Below are 6,641 nucleotides of genomic sequence, written 5' to 3' on the forward strand. Positions count from 1 at the left end.
CTAATTTTTCCTCCTTTTGTTACTGTTCTTTGAAATTATTTGAAATTGTTAAATACATAAACACACACAATTATGTTTAACTATATGAGGCTTTATGTCAGATGATGAAGTCATAATTCTACATCAGTTAAATCTGTCTTGGATGACCACTATTTTAAACACAAAGCTTTATCTGCTGTAGACATTATTTATTATATGATTCTCTTTATTAACAGGTACACTTATATGAACACATGGCACTTATTTGTTGTGATCAGTGTAATATATGTAGGTATACTTGATACAGTATTACAATTATAAATGTGTTTACTTTAGTGATACAATATGTGACAAAATCATCTAACTACATTTACAAATCCAAACATTTAAGATTAAAGAAACATCTGTACTTACAAACACTTTCTTTTGTGATTATTAAGATAAGAAAATATAAACTTTTAGATTCTTTTATCTCTAAATGTGATTGATTTAACATTGCTTTAACACAATGTTGTTATAGATAGACATTATGTTATTGTATACGCAATGTCATCATTTTAATTCTAGATTGTAGGTACCTACTTGCCATGTATATTACATAATTTTCAATTCACTTGTAAACAGATGTCCCATTTTCTGTTCCACATGTAATCTTTTAATTGAGTCTGTCATGACAAAACCAACATAGTGCGTTTGCGACCAGCATGGATCCTGACGAGCCTGGGCATCCGTGCAGTCTGATCAGGATCCATGCTGTTCGCTTACCAACTCTATTGCAAGTAGAGAAACTGATAGCGAAGAGCATGGATCCTGATCAGACTGCGAGGATGCGCAGGCTGGTCTGGATCCATGCTGGTCGCAAACCCATTATGTTTGTTTTGTCATGACACAGCTCAATTATCAATTTTGTGCTATTTCATTATGATTTAATTGTTACAGACAAATTATTTGCAATTCCTACAGAATGTTAAAACAATGTTACTTGTGATATAGTAAAGTAAATAAATGTATGATGCATTATAAACAGTTTTTTTTAGTTATTTTTTACATGCAAAATATTTTAACTTAAAAATTCTTATTTCAAAATATAATGTGCGTTTGAATTCTTACAATTTAGGCCTAGTTCTGATCATCAAATTAAAATTATTTAGGAAATAAAACATTAAATGTTACAGCAGTTTAGATTGGAAGATGTTGATAATAAAATATACACTGCCTTTAATATAAAGAGACCGCCCCACTCTTTTTGTAAATTGAATAATATGGTAAATTTTCAGTCATGGCTTGGGTCACATGAGTTATCAATTTATCGTTCATGCTATGTGCTGTACATATAAAGGAATTGTAACAAAATGTAGACTTATTTCGCCTTTTACCTATCCACTTGAAGTATATATCCACGGATGGTCATAATGTCTTAACCCTTTACCACATATATACGCGAAACAACGCACTTTCGACCCCCCCCCCTTTTTTTAGGTCTCAAATAGTGAAAAAATGTCCTATTTGGGCCCCAAACATAAGTTTTCGTTTGAGAAATGTTGCTAAAAAAATTGAGCACTTTTTCGGCGCCGCCCCCATCCAAAAGATACGTCAGGGGGTTGGCAGAAGGGGGATGTGCCCCCTTCTGTTAGGGGGGTTTGAAGGGGGGCGGAGTCCACCTCATCGCCAAGAAAATTTTGGACTTGTGAGAGGCTAAAAATGACCCCAGGTCGATCATAATGTAACGTTTAACCAACGCTGAAAAGCCTTTGACTCTATCTCAATCCCTTGAGAAGTTGCAGCACTTTGAATAAATTTTGATGGAAAAAATCGAGGCAAAATAGTGATTTTTGGCAATTTTGAGATGTCCCCTCGTTGCCATGGTAACATGAAATTTAAGACTGAGCATGTCGTTACAAAGGCTATGGTCCAGTCAACATTTGTGCCAAGTTTGATTTGTATTGAAGCATTTTTCATAGTTTCATAGCAGTTTGAACTTGTAACAAGAGGCTTTTCAGTGAAAACGGCCATTTTTCACAATATGCTCATGGGGGAAAGGGTTAAGGAACCAGATAATTTTGGCTTAAGATGTTACTGGCATTTTGAACTTTCACGCCATCATATCCTCTATATACATGTATATCCTCTATATACATGTATATATAAATAAAAATTATAACTGGAAATAAACACTTGACATTTTAGGGACAATTTATCATCCATTTTCTATGAAATAATTAAAACTGACCTGTTATAAAAAGCTGTTGCTTGATACATGTGTACTACATGTGTGTGTCACAGTGTGTGTGTGCGTGCGTGCGTGTGCCCGTGCGTGCATGCGTAAATATGGTTAAATTTGGAATGACCTGTATTGGTTGCTAAGTTTATTCAGGTAGGTCTACCATTGGGTACTGACAATGACAAGTATCAGATAAGAAAGCTCTAGTTAAATTGTCAATTAACCCAGTAACACACTGATCACTCACCATTTAGACAATAATTTTATTTAGATCATGAAAAAATGTGTTTTGTTCCAGGAGGAACATAAATAAATTTTACTAATCTAATTATGATTTTAAAAATAGGGTTTTTTAAACGCTGTCGGTAACAGTAGCTTGTAAACTTCACTGATGTCCAGGTGCCGCATTCATAAAGCTAAGGGAAAATTTTCTCTTAGATTCTAAGACTTCCCTTAAAATATGTAAGATCTCCCTTTGTTTTTAAGAATTTCCTTAGTCGCTATTTATAAACCCTTAAGGGTAAATATTCCTTATTTTTGGTCGATTTTCTTAAATATTTAAGTAACCCATATGCTCCTTAACTTGGGAAAGTAAAGGGATAAAAAATGAAAAAAAATGAAGAAAAAAAAATGAAAAAAATAAAATAAAAAGAAAAATGGCCAACTGGCAGACGATTTGTTCATTTCCTTTTCAAAAACAAAACAAAACAAAAAAAGCAAAACAAATACAGCTACTATCCATTTTGGAATCAACGAAGTTTTAACTGTAATTATCCAAAGGAAATAATTCGTTCGTGTACTAGCCGTATAAACAACACAGCTAACCTGCAATTTCCGTGCCAGTGCAGGCAATTTTCTGAATATTTTAACGATTTAAATAAGTATATGAAACAATTTTTATATAAAAATTATTAATTAAGATTAATAGAATCTATCATTTGGTTAGATAGAGGAAAAAGAATCCCAATCTGAGGGTGATCGGTACTATCGGGAACGAGCCTCGGCGAGTTCCGATGGAACCGATTGCCCGTGTGTTGGGATTTCCCTTTTTCTATCAGATAACCCAACGATTGATCATTTTTTCACTCACCTTGACACACAAGAAACTAAATATACAAATCATTTAAAATACTTGTGCGCATTGCAACCAAGTTTGAAAAGCAGGGCGGGTCTTCTGGCGGTTGACAAAAAGCATTTTACCGTTCGCAAAAAAAATCTTCTCTTCCAGTTAATGTGACCAAATATTCAATGAAAATTAATTCAAAAAGCAAGGTTCTCATAATAAAATACATCAACGTTTGAGTTGGAAAAGATCATAATATTAGTTTTGATGATAAATTCAGTTCATACTTAAATGTTGGACAAAAAGAGCTTTACCGTTTGCGCAACATCAAGAAGCATCGTTAAAATTTAAAAAACACATGAATATTTTCTAGGCAGTGTCATAATATCAGTTTTTACAAAGAATTTCACCATATTTTAAGGTGTGCTATTTTCAGTTGATCGATAAGTAAAATATCTGACCGAGGTAAAGTAGGACTCATTGAAGCGTGAGAGATATTTTTTTTTTCGATTCCGTGGATAATTTAATACTAGTAGACTAATTCTCATATTTTGATACATTTGGCTCTTGTGACGTTTCATTTTTGTCAAAATAGTAATGAATATCGCGTATGTGTAGTGTTTTGAATGAACCCAGGAGTGTGAGATAAGATTTTTCAGCACCGCTATTTTCAATAATTTTTACGAATTTTTAACTAGTGAGAAATGTTAGATCGAAAATAATGCAAATGACGTCATGATTAAGAAGTCGTGACGTCATTACTGGGGCATGATTATTTTTGACGTCATATTAATGTTTGTAAGCGTTTTAATGTAAGACTTCAGCATGAAAGTAGAACGTAATGTTTTCCTATTTCCTTTGATATTGATGGTGAAATGTACTGTGGATTTGAATATTCATCAGCTGCAAATGGTTGCAGACCATTTAGAAATTAATGAATGTAAAAGGTTAGTGAAAGCTCTACATCAAAACAAATTCGAACTTGATAAATTTACAGATGATTCCAACGAAGTAGATAAGCCATGTCTTGGACTCTTGCTAAAATGGGACCGTACGGACGGCGAAGGAAAATCGTTCGATGATTTGGCTTTTCGACTTGGACAAATTGGAAGAACCGATTTATCCGATAAGCTTTCAAAATCAGTGTACGAGGAAAAGGCAGAAAAACTCGATAAAACATTTTTAAAAGACCCATTTAAAAAATCAGTACCAACAGATTCATTGCTACTTGACGATGTCAAGAAGAAGAAGAAGAAAGATGTAGGTAAGAAAGACGAAGGTAACAAACTAGCAGGATGGGAAATAGCCAGCATCACGTGCGGAAGTGTCATTTTATTTGCTGCAGTCTGCTATATGATATATTATTTCTTTGGCGGGCTAATAGTTCGAATGTTCCGGAACTATGCTCCACGATATTTAGTTAAGTGGTCAGAGACGATATTCAGTGAAGTTAAATTTAGGTGGAATAGGTTAAAGAAAACTTACAATAAAGAAGTGGTGGGAAGCCGGGTTGAAAAGGGGACTAGACACATAAGCTTGGCGGAATTAAATAGAAATTTGCATTGTTATTTAAATAACAACTCTATGGATGCGCTGGAATATTTTGATGAAATGATGAGACTCTACAAACAGAAGACATGTCAGTGATATCTTCACACGTTATAATGGCGGTACATGAAAGGTGATTCTTAAAATTAATGCAAAAAAACATATGAAAATTACAATCTGTAACGTTGTTCAAGCGTTACCGTGATACAATGAACAATATTGAATAACGTTGCTTCGGTGAATTATCTTCGTACAATCTACGATCGTATTGTTAATTATTCTTAAAATATAAACACAAACTGCAGACGTTACAAAAAGTAATTAAAATAACACATAACATGAACACTGTCCCGTTTAGCGTTAAGTAATTGTGTAACTCCTGTAATACTGAACACATATTTGTATTTGTGTTGTTTTTGGACCCATAAAAACAGTTCTTCTGTCTTTCTATGTAAATGTTATACAAACTGCGGCTACAGTAAGATAAAAGACGCGCTTTTGTTTACATATATCTACAGTTTTATTTTATAATTGTAACTTACCGTATGTGTATGTTTGTACAAATACTCACTCTCTGTTGTATTTTATTATTTTTCAGTATGATATGAGATTTAAATTGCAAACTACATGTATTATTAAAGTATATACAGAATTTAAAATGTTTACGTTGTTTGAATTTAAATTTAATTAAGGCTTTGGATTCAGTAATTTTAATAAGGACTATTGGGCATCATGTTTTTGCGAGACAAAACACAATGTGGAAGTGAAGAACACAATATTATCTACAAAAAAATAATGAAATTGAATTGGAGAGAGCCTCACACAGAGGACGGGAAATAAAATGATTTAGTGAACATCGCAGAATGAGTTTCGTCCAATCAGAACTTACTTACTAGACTACAGTATAGATAAATATTCTTCAAGTGATCATGTAGATCTTTAATACACATTATGTACATTGATAGCATGAAGAAAACAATTGATGAACATTGTCTGTGGATAGGTCGTTTCACCATCATTTTTTAAATTTTTGGTTTGACATTAATTTAAATAAAAAAACGGTATAATTAAGTTAGTTGATTTAAATGACAATTCGTTTTCCTTAAGGTATTTTACATTTGATGCTACCATCTTTCGAAAGTAAAAAAGTACAAATATAAATGTAAATACTTGATTTGAAATTGAATTGAAATGTCTTGTCAATTCGCTTGCCACTGTAAATGAGCAAACTCCTCTAGGCCCGAAGCAAAGGGGACAACTGCGTGGCAGGTTGGTAAATGAGTGACGTATTTTTGCGATTTCCACTTCAATTACGGTTACGCTTCCTTTTCCCTTTATGATATACCTCCTTTTTTCGTATCTCATGAATATAGATAAAAAAGTAACGACAGACCGAGTCGGTATAAATTGACAGAGACCAGGGAATCGCAGTGACCATTATACATAATTTATCTACATTGGAATATGATTTTTTTTTCAAAACAGCGTATATGTAGTTTTATTGATATACATGTATAAGATAAGTTTATGTGCTGGCATTGACACAAATATATTTTATTTAGATCTTAAGGCATTTGGGGCTCCATATCCATAGTGTCTGTGAATCTATCTTACTCGATTGTTGGTAAGATTTAACTTCCTTTATTTTTCACTAAAAACATTCTTGCACACAGTATAACTCTCGCTTTTAGTACATGTAGTATTCTCAGTTCACGAGCAAATGTCAAAATTGGCGCCTGTAATCATCTAAGATATCCAGGTGTAAAATAACCTGACCTCGTAAGCTGACCTCGATGCTCAATCAGTAATATACATTTGTACATTTAAAGA

The sequence above is a fragment of the Ruditapes philippinarum genome, unplaced genomic scaffold, assembly GCF_026571515.1.
Source record: "Ruditapes philippinarum isolate M1 unplaced genomic scaffold, ASM2657151v2 ctg1595_1_1_1_1, whole genome shotgun sequence".
NCBI classification, from domain to species: domain Eukaryota; kingdom Metazoa; phylum Mollusca; class Bivalvia; order Venerida; family Veneridae; genus Ruditapes; species Ruditapes philippinarum.